At 47.1% G+C, this 23,379-nt stretch overlaps 1 protein-coding gene across 13 annotated transcripts in view; it reads right to left on the bottom strand.

The window, feature by feature from the left end:
- The window catches only part of PC (pyruvate carboxylase), a 260,561-nt gene that overhangs the window by 90,708 nt on the left and 146,474 nt on the right, over positions 1 to 23,379 (bottom strand). The gene's annotated exons all lie outside the window — the stretch shown is intronic.

The following is a 23,379-nucleotide window of genomic DNA, read 5'->3' on the forward strand; positions in this document are numbered from 1 at the left end:
AGGATTGGGCAAATTGATGGAGAAGGCAACTGAAGTCTACTAGCTATGATGGCTACGCTCTGCCTCCACAGTCAGAGACAGTAACGTTATGCTTCTGAATACCAACTGCTGGAAGCCACAGGAGGGGAAAGGGCTCTTGTGCTTGGGACCTGTTTGTGGGTTTCCCACAGGCTTCTGTTTGGCCACTGTGAGAAGAGGATGTTGGACTAGGTAGGCCTTTGGCCTGATCCAGCAGGGCTCTTCTAAAGTTATTAAAGAACCCTGGATCTTTATGTTTCATAAAGAAACACATCAAAGCCTGCTTCTGCCCCAGGTTAAGCTGGACACCTGGATCCAGGCCTGCCACTGAACTCTGCCCAGACTAGGTGAGGAGGGGAACTCCTTTGACTGTCTACCGGGAGGGTGAGTCGCCTGGGAGCAGTTACACGGCAGCCAATAACTCCAGAGCGGTGAACAAACGATGCTTGCCTGCCAGGCGGGGATAAATGTCAGAGTCCATCATATATCTCTGTGCTATACACCAAGGACGTGCGGAGAGCCCCGGCCGACTTGATGGCTTGGTGGCTCAATGAGAGAGGCAGCTTCCAGCAACCTGTTCCTTAAGGCCAGGCAGCCGAGTTCCTGACAGGTCTAGAGATTGCTGAAAAGAATGCAAGCAGGTCCCTGCAGGATGAAGGCCAAAGGCTCGGTTGTCCCAGATTCTGTTTCCCAACTAGGAGCCACCAGGTGCCTCCCCACTGTTGCCTCCACCAGCCCTGCCTCTCAGGGGAGGTGGAAGAATTTGAACTCAGATCCCCGTTTCTGCTAAAACCTTTAATGCTCAAATCAGTATGGTACACAGGCAGATTAGGGTCCAAAGTCACATCAAGGTCTATATATGGCTAAGCTTCTTGTTGTGGTACAACAATATGCAGACTCTGATTACTGCAGAGAAAAATAACTCACAAATTACGTGTGTCTAAGGGTAAAGGAAACCTGGAACATTTCTAATGCCTTTTGGTGGGATTTCATTTCATATGTGTCAAATACAGATATACAAAACTCTCTTCCCCCACCAGATCACAAAATCTAGCCTTACTGGTGTGTTTTTCTACATTTTATTTTTCTACAAGCTCTGTACTGCTCCTATGCGCTGTAAGTTTGATGATGCTTTTGTGTTTTTGATTTTATGCTAATGCAATTAAAAAACAAAAGACACAACAGGTGCTCTGCATGGCTAAGCATGCTAGGATGTCCATCAAGCGATATGCCCCCTTGAGTCATATGGGGCGGGCAAAGCTTCAGAGTTGCAAGCGGGACCGTCCTTTGTATTGGGCAAGCAAACAAGAACTCCTTCTGGTGGGCTGAGCTTGTGCTGTCTGTTTGCACCTGTGCTGGCTTCTCTGACCCAGGTGATGGAGGAGGCCATCAGCAACAGCTCTGCCCCAGGCTGCACAGTAAGGTTCTCCTGAGAGGATGGGCTGCAAACAGCCTCAGAAGCTGAAGCTGTGACAGAAGGCGAGGCTGGGGAGTGAAGGAGATGCTGGGGCAATGTGTCAGGGGATGGGAGGCTGAAGCAGAACCCCACTCTGACCCTCCCCGGGATCTGACTCCTCACCCGCAACTTCCTTCCCTGGAGTCTCCCTGATCTCTTGAGATCCTGACTAGGCCTGTCCCTCTGGGTCATCAACAGCCAACTCCTCCAATGCCCCACTCCTGTTACACAAAAATCTCCAGATGGGTCCGAACTTCAATGTCTAAAACTCCTGGTAGAGCAAAAGGATCTAGAGATCATGCTAAGCGTGGCCAAATTCTGTGTGACTGCCATAAAACTTAGGGAACAAGCTGTACTACCAAAATGATTAAGGTTTTAAATGATAATTTTAAGTTATATTTTAGTGATCAAGATTTAATGTATTTTTTTAACTGCCGCTATATCTGCCGCTATATCTGAATTGTCTCTGTTATATCCAATTGTAATTCAGTGTATTCCTGTTGTGTTTTATGATTTTCCTGATATTGTAAGTGAGAAGGAACTGGTCTGTGACCGTAGTAATAAAATTCTATTCTATTCTATTCCTCCAATGCATTGCATCCTGGACTGACCAACCCTGCACAAGGTCTTGGGACTCTTAACACCACCCTCCCATTGGCGATCAGCGGCAAACTGCCCCCGGACAAGCAGGGTCCATTTAGCCATCATAACTGATAGCGATTGACAGGTGTCTCTGTGTTCCTTCCTGCTGCTCCACGAATCACATCTGACACATACAGAGGTGCAGGAATCCCTTGTGTGCCAGGGCTGACAAAACTTGCTCCTGGCCCTAACGCAGATGGATCTTTAAAAGGCTAAGAGCAACCCTTTAAAGTGTTCAATATGTGCAGATTACCTGTGATGTGTTATGGAGCGGAGAACTGGTCCATGACACAGAGAAACACAAACAGCTTAAGAACAGCACAGTATGCCACAGAACGTGCAATGCTAGGAAGATCACTGAAACATAGCGAAGCTAATAATTGGATACAACAAAGAATGAAAATTGCAGATGCGGCGGGAAAGGCTGCAAAGTTAAAATGGACACGTGCAAGACATGTGGCAAGAGGCAACCGAGGGCGATGGAGTAAATCAGCGTTAGTACAGAGACGCTACGATTTCAAAAGACCAAGGGCATGGCCACCTATGCAATGGGTGGATGATTTAAAACCAACAGCAGGGCTTATGTAGAGGAAAGAAGCAAACAACAAAGAACGAGGGAGAGGACGTGAAGAGGCATATATCCAAAGATGGATGTGAGATGATGTGAAATAAGGAGGAGGAGAAGAAGAGGGAGGCAGCAGCAGAGGAACAAACTTCCCATCCTGGTGCTTTCCAAATGTTTTGAACCACAACCTCACCATCAGCCTCAGTTGCCATGGCTATGCTAGCTGGGGCTTAGTGAAAATTGTAGCACACAACACCTGGAGGCCAGAAAGTTGGGGAGATTCACACTGGTTCAGATCCTGAGCTTCTCCACACTCACAAATGCATGCAGCTGGGCCGCAAGGAAGTTTCTTTCACCTCCCCTCTGAAGCAGCAGTCAGTAACTGCTGGAGTCTAGCCAGCGCAAATACTCATCTTAAAATGCAATTTGTCTAAAAAGGTCAAACGAGACTTGAAAGCATGCACACCTTTTAAGCTCAGTGTAACTGAGTCTTCAGGGGCCATTTCTCTTTCTCACTCCCTGGATAGGTCTTGGGTCCTGAGTCTGAATTCTGATGCCGCAACATCAATGGCATGATTTCTAAAAGGGACCACAGAAAAGCCAGAGTGGATCACTCCTTCCTGTAAAAGAGTGTCCTTTGGCTGCCTCAAGCTCCTGTTTGGAAATTGATGTACAGCAGCCTTCGCCATCCAGGTTCCCCCCAGATGTTTTGGACTGCATCTTCCACCAGCCCAAGCTGACCAGCAGTCAAATCCCTGGGCTGAGGGTTCCAGTATATAAACAGCACTTTGTGCATGCTGACCCTGAAACCCTTTGTTAACCTGTGAAATTTCTTATGTTACTGTGATTAACAAAACAGAGTAATTTTTCAGCAATGTGTAGAGGAAGGCAACCAAGATGATCAAGGACCTGGAAACCAAGCCTTATGAAGAACGCTTGAAGGAGATGGGTACAGTATGTTTAGCTTAGAAAAGAGGAGGCTGAAAGGAGATATGACATTTATCTTCAAATATCTGAAAGGCTGTCATATGGAAGATGGAGCAAGCTTGTTTTCTGCTGCTGCAAAGGGGAGGACACGAAACAATGGCTTCAGGTTACAAGAAAGGAGATTCCAGCTAGACGTCAGGTAGAACTTTCTGACAGTGAGAGCTATTTGGCAGTGGAATGGTCTCCCTTGGGAGGTTTTTAAGCAGATGTTGGGTGGCCATCTCTCATGGATGTTTCAGTTGAGATTCTTGCATTGCAGGGGCTTGGACTAGATGCCCCTTGAAGGGTTCCAACTCTATGATTCTGTGATATAACCTAAAAACACTGAGTGCAACAAACTGAGATGTCATATCCAGCATGCTGGTTAAACGACAACCGACCTAACTCACATGTTTTAGAAACCACAAATCAGCAATTTTGACCCGAAAATGTGGAGCAACGGGTGGCTCAACATTTCAGCTCTGAGAACTGCAGCCTGTAGGACTTATCCATAATTGCTAGAGAGATGCCAACAGATCCAACAACATTAGCAAAGACATTTTCCATTCTCAAAAACTCGGATGCATGATTTGTTTTTAAGCTGGCATTTTTTTACTGTGTGCCACTTTCCCCCAGTTTAAGGAATAGGATGAGCTCAAAGTGCAAATAAAAAGGGCTTTTTGGATTTCTTGTGGCTCTCTTAGTTCCATAGCCGGCTAGATGCTTTGTGCCTCCTTCCCTGTGAATTATAAATACCTAATTGCTCGCAACAGCGTGTGCCATTCTGCTCTGGTTCGCTGGCGGATACTTTCTGAAGTTCTGCCAAGGGCATATGCAGCTAAGTGGTTCCTTTGCTGACAATTTTAAATAAATAAATGACATTAGCAGGCTTGCATCACCAACACAACGGTAAAAGGTTTTGCAGCTAGGAAGGGAGCTTGCATTGCCCTCCCCCCAGCTTCTCAGGGATGTCACAGCCTACATGGGAGCCCAGTTAAGTGCTCAGAAAGACCCCTGGCAAGAACAGGATGAGGCAAGACAAAGATTTGTCCATCTGCATTAGCTGCAAAATAGGCGTGTTCAGAAGAAGGTAGTCAGTACAGTGCGCTCCTTCGCAACCCTGCGAGGTAGGCCACCCACTTTCCCATTCTATTGAGCCCAGAGGCAATGGCTATGGTTTGGGCATGGTTTATTTATGTACTGCTTTTTAACCCAAGGCTCCCAAAGCAGTGAACGACAACATACATCAATACAAATAACACTAAAAATACAATGTGTCAATCAAAACAAAACAGCATCAGAATTCAGCCACAAATACAGATCATGTAATAGGATCTGATTTATCACTAGGTGCAGTGGACTGCAGCTTGCAGAAATCTTCCATTCTACTTTGGTTCTTTGCAGGACCGAAGATGTCATCAGTACCACCTTGTTGGTGCTTCTTCTTAAACACCATGCTAGTCAAAATCCCTCAACATGCTGGCCAATGGGGCACATCTGCACCAGTTTTGGCACCAGTTTAACGAGCATAGCTTTCTCTGCTCAAATAATTCTGAGAATTTACTTTGGCGTGGATGCTCAGAGGCGACATCATCACAGGAGGGAAATGTTTAATTTGCATCTCACATCTTCTCAGAGGTAAAGAGGAGACAGATAGGAGATATGATAGCCATCTTCAAACATCTAAAGGGCTGCCGCATGGAGGATAGAGCATGGGTAGGCAAACTAAGGCCTGGAGGCCGGATTCAGCCCAATTGCCTTCTTAATCCGGCCCGCGGACAATCTGGGAATCAGCGTGAATTGGTTCATTATTATTTTTCCAAAATATAGTCCGGCCCCCCACAAGGTCTGAGGAGAAGTGGACTAGCCCCCTGCTGAAAAAGTTTGCTGACCCCTGGGATAGAGCAAACTTGTTTTCTCATGCTCTGGAGGCTAGGACCCCAACCAATGGATTCAAGTTACAAGAAGAACTTTGTGACAGTATGAGCTGTTCAATAGTGGAATGGTTTCCCTTGGGAGGTGGCAGACTCTCCTTCCTTGGAGGTTTTGAAGCAGACATTGGGTGGCCATCTGTCATGTACTGTATAATCTACCGTAGTTGAGATTCCTGCATTGCAGGGGGCTGGACTAGATAACCCTTGGCGTCCCTTCCAGCTCTACAGTTCTATGATTATATGACCTCAGAGCACCATGTATGGCTCCCATGACCAGCAACAACAACCCTGTGGAGCGGATTAGGCTGAAAAATGGTGACTGACCCAACATCACCAACATCACCACGCGAGAATCATGGCTAGATCCTACGTCACTCCATCTCAGCCTTTGCCAACCTGGTGCCCTCCAAATGCTTTGGACTACAAACACCATCAGCCCTGCTCAGCACTGGCTCAGACTGATGGCAGCCATTGTCCAAAAGATCTGGAGGGGATCAGGTTGGGGGAGGTAGCTTTAACCACTACTCCACACTGTCTATCTACACAGCCACTACAGTTCTCAGGAGAAAGAATGACTGTTAAAATACTTAATAGTGCAGGACAAGTGTATACCGTGGCTTGCTCTGGGACCTTGCCATGGCAACATCAGGATTCGCACACTAGTCTCTACGGTCCTTTATCCACAGCTGCAGGCACCTGGGAGATCAGTCACAGTACCCATTTCAGACTAGGAGAGATGAGTCCCAGAGGCACAAAACGAAAATTGTTTTGCTTCCCTCTCTTCAATCCTGCCCACTCCCGTCCCTCTTCCATGCCAGAAAAAACCCTCGAAATTGTGGAAGCAAATCACACACACACACGACTAATTTTCATGATCCAGAGCAAAAAAATTATAATCTTTTTTTTAAACACAGTCCTAGACATCTCATTCCACACTCTTAGCGTCAGAGGACTCCTTGCCGTTTATTCCATCTGGCGACTAATCTGAGCCTCGCTTCCCCTGGGAGCGCCAGCCCCAGATCCTGCTTCAAATAACAGCACTCGACCTCAAATGTGTGAGTCTCAAACTCTAAAAGAAGGAATGATACTCTGCTTCCACTATCAGATACAGTATTCCTCTGAATATCGGATGGTGTGGAGAGTTGCTGCTTTTGAGCTCAGATTCTGCTTGTGGGCTTCCCTTAGGACACTTGGCTGCCCACTGTGAGAAGAGCACAGGACTGGATGAGCCCTTGGCCTGATACAGCAGCCAGACTCTTCTTATGATGCCTGAATATCCGAGAAAACAGGACAGGTAGAATTTGAAAAGAGCTTTGCAAACTAGTAAGTGGCTCTATAAAGAGTGAAGGAATCAAGTCCCTCTGAGCATGTTCAAAATCCCTCACAAATGGCAATAGTCAAACCACCCCAGATTGAATTGGAATCCAGTATGGAAAACCAAGAGACTTTGTAAAATACCAGAAAATAACTCATCCCGTTCCTCAGGTAAATTTGGGGATTTGGATCCCTTTATGCTCTCTGTGACATTTCTGGGAGTACAACAAAGTTGGAATGCCTCCCCCAAACCCCTGTGATCTCCTGAATCTTGTCCAGTTGCCTTCTTTTCATGTACCATTTTGTTGGAAGTCTCCCTCTCTTCTTGTGCCATGAACACGGCAACAGCAGTGTAACGGGTGCCAAAGGAACTTCAAAATGCAGTTTCCTAGTGCACCCGAGTCTCTAATACATTAATCGGGTGCCTTAGTAACAACATCTCCCATGGCTTACTGAAAGCCAGAGAACAGGAAGAAAAACCAGTGCTTGCTTTGCATCATGCATACGATATGTTTGTGTTGCAAGACGTGGGAGCATGAACTTAAGACACCACCAACTGAACCCCCCCAAGCTGGTCTCAACATTTCTGGAATTGCAGCTTCTAGGCCTGGGGGTGCAACCACCAGCTGGCCGCAAGGTTGTTGACTTCAGAGATTGAAGAGAATTAGTCACCTGTTAGTTTAAGAGAATTGAGCACTGCGGCTTTTCAGATGCTTTGCCCAACCCTGGAGTGAAGATGACCTTGGTGAGGCTGGATGGTCTCCCTCCCTCCCTGCTCACCAACCCATTCATCAACGCTCTGGCGTTGTCCTTCCTTGCCCTCTGCCTGGCTCACTGGCTCAGTGTCCTTCTCAACCAAGGCGAACGGCCGCAAGTCTCCAAAAGCAGGCTCCGTTTGTGCTTGGCTGGGGTGCAAGTAGGTAAAGAAAACCGCCAGCCTTCTCCCCATGAGCTTGTGGAAACTCCACCTTGATCACCACAGGGAGGATACTTTCTCTGTTGCAGGAGGTGGCTGAACAGGGGCACAAGCGCCAGGGGGAAAGGTGAGCAAAGCTCAGCATGGAAGCCATGTCGTCAGCATGACCGTGAGACTGATCTGAACAGACAGAGCAATGCTTCTGGCAGTGACTAAGATGACAACATGATAAAGAGAAAAGGTTGCCCCCTTTTTCTAGCTTGAAGAGCACAGTTTGGCTAACCCATCCCAAAGGGGAACAAAAATGAGGAATCAGAAGAGCAAAAAAGAAGTTCCAATGATCAATAAGGGCATCCTTTGCCAATTTGGTGCCCTCTAGATGTTTTGGACCAGAATTCCCATCAGCCCCTGTCAACATGGCCATTTTGGACCGCGAGTGTCACCAACCTTAGCCAATATGGCAGTCCCAGGCAGTACAGCCATTTGGGGCCACAATTTCTATCAGCCCCAGCTATCAGTCCAAGATAGCTGTGTCGACTGGGAAATTGATGGGAGTTGGAGTCAAAAACCTCTGGCGGCACCAGGTTGGCAAAAGTCTAGCTTAGAATGCAGAGGTTCCTGTTTCCTTCAAGAGCCAAAGTTCACCTAGGCCAGGAACATGGGGAAAGTTGGATCTCTTTTTGAGCCAAGGAATCTTCTTTGCAGCTCCTGTCAGGTCCCCCCCCCCTCCACAGCCCCAAATGGAGAGGGGAGATGACAGAGGCTCATTATTTATGAGCCATCAGCCAAGAAAAGGGAAGCAGCTAATTAAGTTAGATGTGTGGAAGAAATCATTGGCAAGAGGGGAGAAGCAGAGCCTGCTGGGTAATTACAGCACTAACTCCAAGACATGTTATTTATAACGCCCCCCCCCCCCGGGCCAGTTGAAAAGGGACATTTGCTCAGTCAGTTCTCCAGAGGATCCCGATTCCTTTCCAAATCATGTGCCAGGGCTAACCACTCTCTAAGGCAAAATAATCTTGTCTTCCTTAAATAGCCGGGCCTGGTTTAAAAGGTGCTGGCCGCTGAGGAAAGCAGGTTGCCAGGTGAACCCTCGATGGACTGACATTTGCACAAACCTCTTCCATTTCTAGTCATCTTCCGGCTGCTTCTCTATCCCCGCTCAATTCGCATTTTATTCTTTCTCTCTCTTGAGGGTTTGGTACATTTAAAGACGTAAGCAGTTTTATCCCTTCCATTGCGCAGACAATTTCATGCGCTGCGCTTTACCCCAAAGAGACAATGCCCAGAGCTGTTTGCTTAAGGAGAACAGATGCAGATCAAGGGTTTTATTTAAAAAAAACACTTCCTTGGCTGGTAGCAAGTGTTTTCAAAAGTCCCTTCCCCCGGGATCCAACAGCGCCGTAAGGGATCTTTAAGAGGAAGCTCGATATAAGCCAATGGTGAGGAGCCTGCAGCCCTCCAGATAACTACAACTCCCATCAGCCCCAGCTAGCATGGCTGGTGATGAGGGATGGTGGGGAGCGTAGTTCAGCTACATTTGGAGGGCCACAGGCTCCCATTCAGTTGAAAGGGACCACTGAGGGTCATCTAGTCCAACCCTCTGCAATGCTGGAATCATAGCTAAAGAATCCCTGACAGGTAATCATCCAACTTCTGTTGAAAAACCAACAAAAGAGAGTCCACCACTTTCCAAAGCTGTCCTTTCCACAGTCAAACAGCTCTTACCACCAGAAAGTTCTTCCTAATATTTAGTTGGAATAATCCATTTTATTGCATACATTCACAGTACCCTTTGCAGTGGCCAAAGATTCATTGAATTTTCTCTTCTATGGTTTGCACACACAAGGACGCCATCGACTCTTAATACCTTTCAAATAAGGGGATGGGGGGGTGTCCCCTGCTTCCCACATATTAACACAAACTGTGATTAGCAAGTTCAACAAGTAAGCTGAAGTCTGATAGAGTTCACCAACCCCCAAGAACTTAATTAGTCAGCAAGTAGGTTATTATAATTAAGATAACAATATCACCTAGAGTTCCCTCTCTGAACACCCACAGCTACAGCGTGCCAGCCGGAATCACCATTCTGGGGGCACAGGAAAAGCTCTGCAGCACTGGCGTGAAGGGAGGGGGCGGGGATGAAGAACACGAATATTTCTTTTAAAATAAGCATGTCTCAGGGGAGCTTGCATGGCAAGCCGTGAGCCCAGAATTAATTAAAGGCAGATGAGTCTCGTAATGAGGCTCCCTACCCCCCCGCTCCCCTGGCTGAAAACTCCCCAGTTGCTAAAAGACACAAACAGGCTAGAAATAATGGAAGGCGTTGCAGAGCGGAGTGGGAAGGAGGAAGGAAATCAAGCAGCCCAGAACTACCAAGGGCTCCCACAAACGCCGCGAGCAGTTCAAAGTGCTCCTGAGGATCCTGGAAGTGCCACAAGGCTTTGGACATAGAAACAAGAAGAGCTGCAACACTTTAAAAAATGCAGCAAGCCCAGAGAGCGAGCGGCTGGGGTGGGTGTGGCCTTGACAGAGGGGCGTGGCTAGTGGAGAATGCCGAGGGCCAAATCGAGAAGTTTTGTGGGATTTGACATCGGGTTGCCTCAGTGGGAGAGACGGGAAGCAGGGCTCACACCATCAGCCCTGCTGTGATAAGGCTGCATCAGTGGGAGCTGAAAGCTTACTCTATCAGGCACCTCCTGCCCTGAACTGGGTCAGCTGGTCATTATAAAATCAGCTTCTTAACTGGGTCAGCTGGTCATTATAAAATCAGCTTTTTAAGAATCGGTGCCTGTTTGATCCCCCTTCTTTTTCTCCCTGTCCCTTTTCCCTTGTATGTCATGGCATTTTGACTGGAAGCCTGTGGGCAGGAACTTTCTGGTTTTAATTGACTGTATGGAAACCACTATGGGAGCCTTTCTGGCTAAAGAGTGGGGTACCGAATGCTCTAAATACATAAACAAACAAGCAAGCAAAACAAAGCAAAAACAAACAAACAAGGGTTCTGCTTGCCTTCCTCTATACTAGTTTAGAGTTTCATCTGATCTTTTCACTTGCAAAAGTAGAGTTTGTGCTGGCTTTTCAGAAAGAAGAACACAGGCAGGAAGATTCAGGCCGAATTATACTTAACACAGCGCTGCACTGGGCACACAAAGAGGCACATATCAAACAGGCAAAAAACAAAACAATCTTGCATTTGCAGGCTAAATTTGGCTCCAGCTGTGTCTCCTCAGTGCTCCTTTCTTGTGCACACATAAACAGGTCAACAGGTTCTGTTTGCCTCTCTGTGGTAGAGCTAGAAAATGTTAAAAAAAAGAAAAGGGATTCTCCTATGAGGAAAGCTTGCAGCATTTGGGACTTCTTAGTTTAGGGAAAAGCTGAGTAAGAAGTGACATGAAAGAAATTCATGAAATTATGCCTGGCATGGAGAGAAAAACTTCTCCCTCTCTCAGAACACTAGAACTCGAGGACATCCAATCAAGCTGAGTGTTGGAAGATGACTTGAAGAGAGGGCAGGAGAAATTCACAGAGGCAGCAGCTATCAATGGCCACTAGCCATGATGTCTATACTTTGCCTCCATGGTTGCAGCCAAGAATGCTTCTGAATTTCAGCTGCTGTGGAAGCCACAGAAGGGAGGATGCTCTTCTGCTTGGGTCCTGTTTGTGGCTTTCCCACAGGATGCTGGACTAACCATTGATAGCTTTCTCCATGAATTTGTGCAGTCCTCTTAGAGACATTCAAGCTGGTGGCAATCACTGCCTCCTGTCGGAGGGAGTTCCACAGTTTAACTACATGTTGCTTGAAGGAGGGCTTGCTCTTTTTTTTGGTCTGTTCTCGATCTTCCAACACTCAACTTCATTGGATGTCCAATGCATACAGACCCGGCCTTACCCTTGGCTCCCTCCTCCCACCTGCCATGAACAAGTTAAACCCAGGATCTGGCTGGAGAGTTTGCAGATCGGCCCTAATTAACCTCCACTGTGCTGAGGCAGCACATCCCGCCAGGGGATATTGCTCCGGCTCGGAATTTACTGACAGAAATTCCCTCCAGCTGGTAAATAATGCAATTAGCAGAAATGCTGGCTGATCGACGTCGCTGGGTCAGCCAAGAGCTGGAGGCTTTTTTCCGCTTCCTGCTTTGCTATTCTCATCCAAAGTGAGCTCCCTCCCTCCTTCCCTCTCTCCATAAAGCTTCCCGCCCACCCTACCCCTTTAATTGTGTGTGTGTGTGTGTGTGTGTGTGAAATAGGAACAATGTCCAAAAGCCCAGCTGTACGCTACAATTCTCCGTGAGGTTTGGATTGAAGTCCACCAAAAAGGATCAGATGGAAAAGTCAGGTTCTGAAATTCTCAGGATTTTTCAAAAGAACCTAAGAACAGCCCCTCCACATTTTCTTCCTCTCTTCTGACAATGTGCATTTTGTACTGATATCCTGTCAAATACTAAAGAGGAACAGAAGTCGAGCCTGCTGGATCAGGCCAATGACCCATCTAGTCTAGCATCCTGTTCTCAGTCGCCTGTGGAAAACCCACAAGCAGGATCAAAGCACAAGAGCCCTCTTCTCCTGTGGCTTCCAGCAACTGGTATTCAGAAGCATTTACTGCCTCCAAAAGGGGAAGCAGAGCATAGCTATTGGGGCCAGTAGCCATTGATAGCCTTCTCCTCCATGAATTTGTCCAATCCCCTTTTTAAAGCCATTCTAACTAGTGGCCGTGACGGCCTCCTGTGGGAGCGAGTTCCACAGTTTAACAAAAGTAATACTTTCTTTTATCTGTGCTGAAGTTCCCAACATTCAGATTCCACAAATTCTACTGTTCTGAGAGAGGGAGAAAAAACTTTTCTCTATTCACTTTCCTTGCTACTGAATTAAGTATTGCAACGATTACTGAGGAACAATGGATCCTCCATGTTCAGAAGCAGTCTATCTCTGAAGACCACATGATGTTGCCTTCAGGCTCAGCTTGTTGCTTTACTGTTTTAACTAATTGCTGAGGGTTCCGTTCCAATGTTGCTGTTGGAAGAAGCAGCTCAGAGGCAGAGCATCTGCCTTGTATGCAGAAGGTCACAGGTTCAATCCCCGACAGCATCTCCAGGTAAGTCTGGGAGAGAATCTGGCTGGAAACCCTGGAGAGCTGCTGTCAGTCACTTGCAGAAAAGACTGCCCAAAAAAGGACCAATGTTCTCACTATGGGGCAGTTTCATATGATCCTATAACCTGACTGTGCTAAGACCACAACTGCAATACATTGAATGTAGAATTATGTTTTATGACCAGAAGTCACTCGGGGGTTCTCTTGGGATGGAGGGGTTGGCCAGGAAGTGGGATATGTAAAACTGCAAGGCCAGGAGGTGTGTTTGCGTTTGTGTGTGTAAGGAGAACAGGGTACCGGGGGATCTAATGGGACTGGGACTGGCATGGTGGTACTTATTGTTAATCCTCAATGCACTTCTTCATGCAGTGCATAGGAAAACCACGGAACTCCCTCCCACTCAAGGCAATGATGGCCACCAATTTGGATGGCTTTAAAAGAGGATTAGACAAATCCATGGAGAGGATGACTGATGCCTACGAGCCATGATGGCTACCCTCCGCCTCTGCAGTTGGAGACAGCAACGCTTCCAAATACCAGTTGCTAGAAACCACAGGAGGGGAGAGGGGTCTTGTGTATGGGTTTCCCACAGGGTTTGGCTGCTGTTGTGCTAGGTGGGCCTTTGGCCTGCTAAAGCAGGCTGTTCTTATGACATCTCTGATGTGTCTTACATCTAAGGTGCATCCAGGCATTCTCTGCTCCTCCATATCCTAACTCGCTTCACCACTTTAGGCACAAAGACACATTTTTAAAACTAGACATTGAGAGAGAGAGAGAAAGAGAGAGAGAGAGAGAGAGAGAGAATTTTGCTTCTTGCAACAGTTTGCCTTCATGAGATTTTCTCGGTGTGGGAGCAACAGTCTCTGCAGCCAAGAACATTCAACTTGCATTAAGCAATGGGGGCTGTGCCCTTCCCTGCCCCATTCCCCCTAGTACTGGGCTCGACAGAAAGCACATAAGGACATCCCAGCTTCAAGACAGATGTGCCTTTTGTTCTGCGTGATGCACTGGGCACCCCTGAAATGTCACCAAGCGCCAGTCTCACCTGTCTGCCCCACCTGCCCTCCCAAGCCCCAATCTGTATTTCTGCACCTTCTCTTACATGATGTACAATGAAAATGTCAGCGAGGGGGGTGGGGTGGGGAGATGCTAAGAGTGACGTCTAAAGGAATCATCTACCGTGCTCAGGAATCCAAAAGGGCATTGCAAAATCTCCAAAGATTTTCTCACTTCCTTGTCTATATATGGTGGTACTTATTGTTAACACTTCCAGATTGCTTAATGTGCCTTGAATAACCATGCAGGTAGGTAGGTATGGGGAATTTGCCTGCAGGTTTATGTAATCTAGAATAAAAATTCAAAGCGCAGGGAGAAGTGGGCTGAAAGCAGAGGCTCAATAGGCCTGTTCGCATCCTGAGCTCTCCATGGTGCTGAAACCCCTGCCCTGTCTTGCTCCATTGGCTCAGCTGTGGAACTAGCTGTGGCACTCTTCCTATGCTCTTAAGACCCCATCCCCAGGTCTAAAGCTCCAGCTCAGGACAGTGCCACCCCACAATTCCTTTGTGCAGCAACCCCACGGACATAAAAAAAAGTCTGGTTCTGCCTTCTTCCTGGCAAAACTCCGCTTAAGACTCGACAGGCCAGATAAAAATTCCATACCTCTCCGACCCTTCCGAGGCGCCTCTCCTCCTGGAGCTCTGTAGGGTGTGCTGACTCAATTAAATTAAGGTTACTTCTGGTATTACTATTATTACCAACACGTGTAGCTAATCTACTTCTTTTCAAGCTCCTAATTAGCTATTTGATTAATTATGCATCCTCAATTTAATGGGCTAACGGTTTTTGAAGAGCATTTGCCTCCCCCCCCATTTCACATTTATATTTTTAAAAATGAAAAACAAGCCCTGCTGCAGCTATCAGTGAGCACCAGTCAGCTTTGGGACTTGAAAAGAGAGCGGTGAGCAGGATGGAGAGAAGAGAGCGCTTAAAAATGTAAATGATTTTAGAGAGGAGGCAGGGCGATTTCCCAGAGGGAGCCCTTATAAGTAGGCTTTTTGAAAATTGGCGCTCTCCAGATGTTTTGGACTACAACTTCCATCAGCCACAGTCAGCATGGGGCCGATGAGAGCTGCAGTCCAAAATAGTCCCAGGAGCTGAGGGGAGCTGTAGTTCAGAAACATCCGAAGGACACCAGGTTGTTGTACATTCAAGTTTCTGAGGTGTTGTGGAAAGGAGGTTGCTTAAACAGACCTCCTCTGGAGCAAGTCTTTATCACCTGGAATAAATCCTGCATTTGATGGAATGGATCCAGGCCTCTTTAGTTTGGCCATGACATGGGTGGACCAGGGCAGCTTTCACCTTGCCAGTACATCTAAGTTGGGGAAGCTGGAGACTGCGCACACTGCAGGCAGACAACGGAGAAAACAACAAAGGGAACCCACAAAGCGTACCCTTAGTGTTGTCAGCTGGATGCCAGTAGGATGCTGGGAAAATTCAGTGGCATGAAAGAATTGCTGTTCCCTTGATTTTTTTATTAGGGTGGGGTGGGGATGATGGCAGCTCATCTCCCCCTGCCTTTGACCTTTAATGTTTTACTTCCTTTTTTATCGGGATCGATACCTTGCGCCTTTAATATCTAACCATGAATTATTTGAAACTGGTATCCTTCAAGATGAAAAAGCGTACTCATCTGGGATTATTGGGGGACTTCCATTAACTTTTTGAATGCTTGTTTTCTTGATTGCAACAGTGATATTCCACTGCTATTTAATTTGGACAGAACTCTTCACAGACTTCTACCCATTTTCTACTGATTATGGAATTTGGAATGAACTTCTAATGAACTCAGACTGATCAGAAAATGAAAAAAATCTAGTTTAAATTGAAAGCATGATTGAAAAAAAACACAAATTAGACATTATTTGGGCAAATATAATTATCCAATATGTATGCATTCATTAGATTTTGTAAACCAGAAGATTAATCGAGTCAGCATAAATTAGCTAAAAGATCTGGATAACTATAAGTCATGCTGGTCTTATTAAAGGAAAAATAACAGAATGAGCCCTAGCTGGTTAGGATTTTTCCTGATGCTCAATATAAGGTATTTAGGACTGAATGATTCGAATTTGTTCTTAATATTACTTACCTGCCCTGCAAAATTTTTTAACAAATGGTAAGTGACTTGATTTTGAGTTACTAGCTTAGCTTCATTAATTTAAGTGGATCTGCTCAAGTAGAACATACTTGGATACAACCCTAAACTTTAGTTCTGGGAGGGGAATATGGGTGTGTATGTCTCCTAACAACTCTCAGCACCCTTAACGAACTCTAGCTCCCAGGATTCTTGAGGGAAGCCATGACTGTTTGGAATGGCATGATAGTGCTTTAAATGTACAGTACAGATGGATTCTCTCTGAGTGTGCCTCTCTGTCTCTCACACGTACACTCTACTGGAACCCAGGGTCATCCAATGAAGGATGGGAGATTCAGGGCAGACAGAAGCAAGCTTTTCTTTAAACAGTAATAATAATAATAATAATAATAATAATAATAATAATAATAATTTATTATTTATACCCCGCCCATCTGGCTGGGTTTCCCCAGCCACTCTGAGCGGCTTCCAACTGAATATTAAAAACAGTACAGCATCAAACATTAAAAAACTTCCCTAAAGAAGGCTGCCAGTACAGAATGAAACTACAGAATTCACTGCCGTGGGATGTAGGGATGGCGTTTCAAAAAAGGGGGGATTTTCATGGAGGATAAGGTTATCAATTATGGTTGTTTTCTCCCTCCAGGATAAGAGGTACCATATTATGCCTCTGAATACCAGCTACTGGGCATCAGCAGGAGACGTCTGCTTGTGGGCTTCCCAGAAGAGGCAACGGGTTGGCTTCTGTGAGAAAGAGGATGCTGGACTAGGTGGGCCTTTGGTCTTACCCAGTATGGTTCTGCTTCTGTTTTTATGGCTACAGGGATCTATATCCAGATTCCACAAGGCTCCTCTTATGTTCTTAAACCCCCTTAAAAACTCAAGCAAGTGAGTCAATTCGTACATAATGGGACAGGCAAATCCAGGGCACCACAGGCAGAGACACACAATAGTATGCCTCCATAATGTGAGCCATTGTGCTGTAGTGGTTAGAAAGCAAAACTACCAGGACCTTGAGAGACCAGGGTTCAAATCCCCACTTGCCTATGAAACTTACTGGGTGACTTTGGGGCAGTTACTGCCTCCCGGGCTAACCTACCTCACAAGGTTGTTGTGGGGAAAACCATGTACGCTTGAGCTCCTTGGAGAAAATGGTGGAATCTAAACGTAATAAATAAATAGTATTTTCAAAACACCAAAGGCTGCTTGAAAGAGAGGATGATTCTTACAGTGCAGGCAACTCACCTTACTTCTAACCTCTGGTAAACATGCCTGGCAGGCTCCAGCAAACATTACGCATCAAACTATACAAACACACAAACATCAGGATCAGCTCTTTTAACAATGTGGGAGGGACAAGAATGAAAAAGTGACATCTAAGTGATGGAGGCTTGCAGGGTAATAACTACCAACTGCTGAACTTTTGACACTGAACTCTTGGTACAGTGAGCTGCGGTAAAAACTGACATACCAACTTAAATCAAAGATAAAATGTTTGATTCTTCTATAGCGTGCTATGATTTTATCTCATTTACAAATCAAGGGCATATGCAGTGACATTTATCAGAGACTTTCCTCGGATTATGGAAAAGAGATTAACAGCCAACTGTAACATTATGAAGGTGGATTTCTCCAAATTGCTGATGGAACTCACATGCTGACAACTTTCCCCTCGTTACATGTAAAGAAGAAAAATATATAAAACATGTCACCTCCTTTTAGTAATTACATGATGGAAATCATTTTACTGGGTTTCTTCTTGTTCGTTTTTGCATTCTGAAAACAAAATAAAAAATATTCTAAAAAGAAAAGAAAGAGCACACTCATCAGGCAAACAGGTTTAGCAAGTTCTGGTGCTGTTTCCAAAACCTGCAAATGTTGTTTGGCTTATTTTTGTGGGTATATTTTGTAAGATGCAGTTGATGCAACAATAGTGATTTAGTGGTGGATTCATATGGGACCATCCACTCATCCCTGCCATTATTAGTTGTTCTGAGATGCTTCCCCAATGCTACAGCATGATTATCGTCTGGAGAGGCACTCTGGCATTATAGTGCAACGAAAAAGGGACAGCACTGCCATTCCAGGAACGCCTATGGTTTAAAAAGCCACAGGTTTCAAGGAGGACGTCACAGGGCATGCACTGATGGGAAACAAAGCAGTATGTCTCTCCTCTAAAACCTCTGAGGACGCAAACAGGATTCGCAAAGTGGGATTGTGTATAACCACCCCGATACCATCATGAGCACAAAACAGAAGAACATCAGAAGAACCTGTTCATCAGGCCAATGGCCCACCTTTTTCAACATCCTATTCTCATACTGGTCACTCAGATGTCCCAAGCAGGAGCCCATAAGCAGGACCCAAGCATAAGAGCCCTCTCCTCTCCTGTGGTTTCCAGCAACTGGTATTGAAAAGCATACTGCCTCTGAATGGGGAGGCCACGGAGGTGAAGATCCGTGGATAGCCTCATCCTCCATGAATTTGCCCAATCCTGTTTTAAAGCCGTCCAAGTTGGTGGCCATCATCACTGCCTTGAGTGGGAGGGAGTTGCATAGTTTAACTATCTGCCGCATGACGAAGTCCTTTCTTTTATCTATCCTGAATCTTCATTGGATGCCCACAAGTTCTAGACTTATGGGAGTTGAAGAAAAACTGGTCTCTATTCGCTTTATCCACGCCAGGCATGATTTTATAAGCTTCTCTCATGTCATCTTTTACTTGCCTTTTCTCTAAACCGAAAAGTCCCCAACGCTGCAGACCTTGGAAAAGAAAGATGGGCCACTGGCTCGATCTGGCAAGCTCTTCTTATATCTTTGTGGAAAGCAAGACCCCGCTCATTCAGTTCTCATTAAAACCCGCCCCATGTTAAACCGGGAAGCATCAAGCCAAGCCGCTCAGTGACTGCCTGCAACCTCTGTTATTGATACCTTGTTCCACAACTTCAACAAGCTTGCAATTTTCACATTTCTCTGTGTCTCTTGTCCCCAGCACAGCACCCCCTGCCAGCAGAATGAAATTTCATTGCTTTGCTGACTGGCAGTAATTGGTGCTGGCTCTGGCACTGGCTGGGAGAAAGATCGGGGACCTCACTGGCCTGAAGAGACAAGGGCTGCTTCTCTTCCTCCCATGGAAAGGGCGAGCGCAGACCAAGGAGCAGGCAGCAAACATGTGGGAAAGCAGTGGCTGAATTGATCATTATCACAGATTTTATGGAATTAAATCAAAGAAATCAATACAATAAAAATGATAGAAGGAGAAAACAGCAGTACAATCTACCTGAGAGAGACACTGTTAGGCTGGTAAAGTACTATCTGGAAAGATAAATTTCACTTTGCGCTGTGGAGAGGGAGTCCTGTGTGTCTGTCTGCATGTGTTGTCTATAAGATAACATCCCACCCAACAGCACTGAAGCTTTTCAGGGTCCTCCAAACCTTTGGCAACACAGAATTTGACTGATTGCAGTGGCAGAGCGCATACTATCACCATCTGGGATGGGTGAACTGCTCACTCCGGGAGCCCATTGCAGCTGCCCTTGTCGCTGTTTCAAGGGCACACTCATGCCATCCTGGCAGTCCTGCATGGCTTTGCGAGGCTGTGGCCAGACTCTCGGATCACAGCCTCGCAATGCGGCACAGGAAGTGCACTCACATACCAGAGAGCCCAGTGGAGGAGAGGGACAGCAATGCTGCCGCAGCCCCTTCTCCTTTAAGCCGCTTCTGCCGTTGCGTCAGGCCTGACCTGGGAGTGGAGCTGTGTCTGGTTGGTGGCACTGAGCTGCCGTGTGAAGAAGCCGCCTCTACAGCCTCCTCACGTGCTGGAGCCAGGCCCCAAAGCCTGTCATGGGGCACCTTGTGCCCCCTCAGAAAATTGTACCTGGGGCCACGCCCCCCCAGCCCCTCCATACTACGCCACTGGCTGACTGAACATTCTATGGCCTTTTAATTATTTTTAATTAAATGTATGTGTGAATGCAGCCTAGTTGTAGTTTGTTAAGGGTGCTGAGAGATGTCAGGAGACTGCAGCTCCGTGAGGGGAAATTAGCAGTAAATTGTTAATTTATTTTAAAACTTCTGCTCCCCCCCCCTCCACAGTCACAATTCAGCTCGGCCACCCACACCAGCACCCTTGCACCAAGGCAGACACAAGGCAGGTGCGCCAGCTGAGTGTTAACTGCGTGTGATCTCCTTGAAGCACAAGCTCTGAGAATCTGGTGCTCCATAAAGATTAAGCAACAAGCCATAGCATCCCACTAGGCAGCAGTGACTCAGAGGTGAGGCATGGTTAACTCTGCTCATGCTCAGAGCCACTGCCATCTCCTCCTGGAAGCTTCTTGTAAACCAGCAAGATCGAGGCCTGCTCTACAGATAATTGCAAATCTAAATCAAGGTGTGTCTTTTGGCTCAAACAAGGGCCTGGCGTGGGGTCCTTCCCCTCCCGTCCCCCAGCTGCTGCTGCTGCTGCTGTCGCACTGAGTTATCGCTAAAACACCCTGAGCACCTTGGCTGAACAATGCACCAATCTTTTAAAAAGAAAAAGGCAGCTCTGGAAACGGCTCCTGGAACCATCTCCCAGGGACAGGATGTGCAAGAGAGGGGAGCTTGCAGGGCACAGATAACAAGGAGGCACGCCAGCCAACCCATGGCTACCTCCTAATCTGATGATGATTAACAAAGCCTCAGGTCTCCAAGGCACCGTCTTGCAACTCTGGGCAAGCATCCTGCTCCTACAGCTGCTGTGGGACAATGAATTATGGCGGTGGGGGAGGGGGGGTGCTGTATAATCAAAAGCCAGCAGCTTCAAAAGGAACAGGGTCCCAGAGATTCGTGTTGCACAAGACGTCGGAAAGGGCCTCCAAGGAGAGGAGGCGACTGAGTCCTGGACTCTCTACTCCAGCTTCTCTGCAATGACGCACTGGCACTTGAAAAAGCCAGCCACATTGGGGGGGGGGGGGAGCTTCATGCCTGCCAAAATGGGAGATGATCCAAGCACAGCCCTGCACTTCCAAGCATTCCACTGCTCAGATGGACTGCTCTTACTGCTGGCAGCTCCGCAGGAAATCATTTCAGAAGCGGTGGTGCAAAAACAAGAGTGTCGATGCCCTATCACATCTCAGGGTCCTTCTTCTTCCTCCCCCCCCCCCCCATCAATAGTAATCAGTGGCTGAAACACACTGCAGACAAATGCTGCAGCTCTGCAACTCTGCCTGGGCAGTTGCCCATGCTAAGCCTCTCTGCAAGCTGCCATCTGGCCTTTCATCTGTCACCATGGAAACAGTGATTATTCTAAACCAGAAAGACAATTTAAATGTTAATTTACATGGTTGTGTGTGTGTATGGAGAGAGGTTGCCCCCCAAGGCAAGTGCCTTTGGCACCTTTAATTCTCCTGTAAGATAGCAGACCCGCAAGTGTGTCTTTCCCCTGATCACAGTGGCGGAGCTACAGCAGGTGCAGGGAACCTTTAGCTCTGAACTACAATTCCCATGGGCCACAGCAAGTGTGAACAATGACTATGGTTGATGGGAGTTGTATTCCGGCAACATCTGGGGGGACATTCAGGTTCCTTGGTTTTGAGCATGTGTGGGGAACATTTGGACCTCCAGATGCTGCTGGACTACAACTCCCATCAGCCTTGGCAAGTGTGGCCAATAGCCAGGGATGGTGGGAGTAGTAGTTCAGCGACATGTGGAGGGCCAAAGGTCCCCCACAGCTGGTCTATGGGGAAGAAGAGGGGCCAATGTCACAGGGTGTGTGACCTGGGAACAAAGGATATGGAGAAAGGACTGCACCGAGCAGCAAAAGATTATTTCCTTGCAAAGAGCAGCTCAGCACCCCTGGCAGAATTGAGCCCCCTTGTGCCATGTGGCTCGCGCAGGAGCCAGATCCCCTCCCAGAACTGTTCTCTTAAGGCTCGTGAACAGTGCCGAAGGAACAGTGGTGGGTGAGGGAAGGACGTGGAGGCTCCTGTCCGCCACTGGTAGGTGGTCATATCTCCATAGCAACCCCATTTTTTCAGAGATAGAGAAAGGAATGAGATGGGGGGGGAGGGATAAGGAGGGAGAGAAGCGACAGGTTGCCCCTCATCCTCAAGTCCTGCCCTGAAAAGGAAGGGCAGCTCAAGAGTGAGCCATCAATACGGCTTTGAAAAATATACCGAAGGACAGACGAGCCACAGCAGCAGCAGCCTCAGGAACCGCGCTGCCTCTTCCCAGCTGCTTACAATCCCAGGCCCCTTTAAAAGGGTGGGGGCGAGAGGGGGACGCACACACACACAGAGGAGCCTTTGAACCCCGGTCTTTGTTCCTCTCTGTTTTGCAAGCAAACAGTCTGCACAAAACCTATTTCCCCCTTTTGCCAACAATCTCTGTGAGACCCCCACCACCACCTACAAATCTCCTGGGGGGGGAGGGGAGAGGAGAAACTTGTTAAGCAAGGCTGTCAGATCCTCCATCAACAATCTCACCGGCAGTTCATGCCCCCCCCCAGAAGCACCTTTCCTGCCCCCTTCCCCATCAATGCAGGGCTTCTGCAACACCTCCCTAATTAGCTGTGTTTTCCCACCTGCAGGAAGAAAAGGGAACAAATCCACCTTGTCAAAGCACTTAAAGGTGTGCTGTCAGAGATGGGAGGCTTCCGGGAGGAGGGGGGTGGAGAGAGAGAGAGCCATGAACAAACAAGTGCATGTGTGTGTTTTTTTCTTGGAGGGGCAGGGAACGGATTTGTTTTATTCTTCCCCACCTCCTCTGGATGTAACTGAGCAGGGCTTTGATTTGTTGTTGCTGTTTCAAGAGCTATTAGCATGAAGCTAAGACAGCAGGCAAAAAAGAACCTCGCTTGATAAAGCACCCGCTGAAATTCAAAAAGAGGATTTTGGAAGGGGCGGGGGAAGTTAAGGTCAGAAGAAGAGTCCCCAGTGGATTCATTGATTTACTGCGTTTGTATCTCAACTTTCTTTCTCCAGTGTGCCCAAGATAGTGCACGTAGATCTCCCCATCCTCTTTAATACCCACAACAACCATGTGAAGTAGGTTAGGCTGAGAGTGACTGGCCCATGGTCACCCAGAGAGCCTCATGATAGCTGAGTGAGGAATTGAAACTTGGTCTACACCACCCTGGCTCTCAGTCTTGGATCAGGCCAAGACTGGATCCATCAACAGGCCCATTAACGTTTCCCCCTACTGGCCCAGCCAAGATGCTTCCCAGAAGCTCAGAAGAAGGGTCATGGATAGCATTTCCCAAATGCTGCCCCCAGGGCCCCCCACAGCAATGGGTAGACTGTTCATTGGCATGGAGGCTCCACATACCATGTTTCTCATCCACAA

The sequence above is a fragment of the Podarcis gaigeae genome, assembly GCF_964106915.1.
Source record: "Podarcis gaigeae genome assembly, chromosome: 16".
In the NCBI taxonomy this organism is placed as follows: Eukaryota; Metazoa; Chordata; class Lepidosauria; order Squamata; family Lacertidae; genus Podarcis; species Podarcis gaigeae.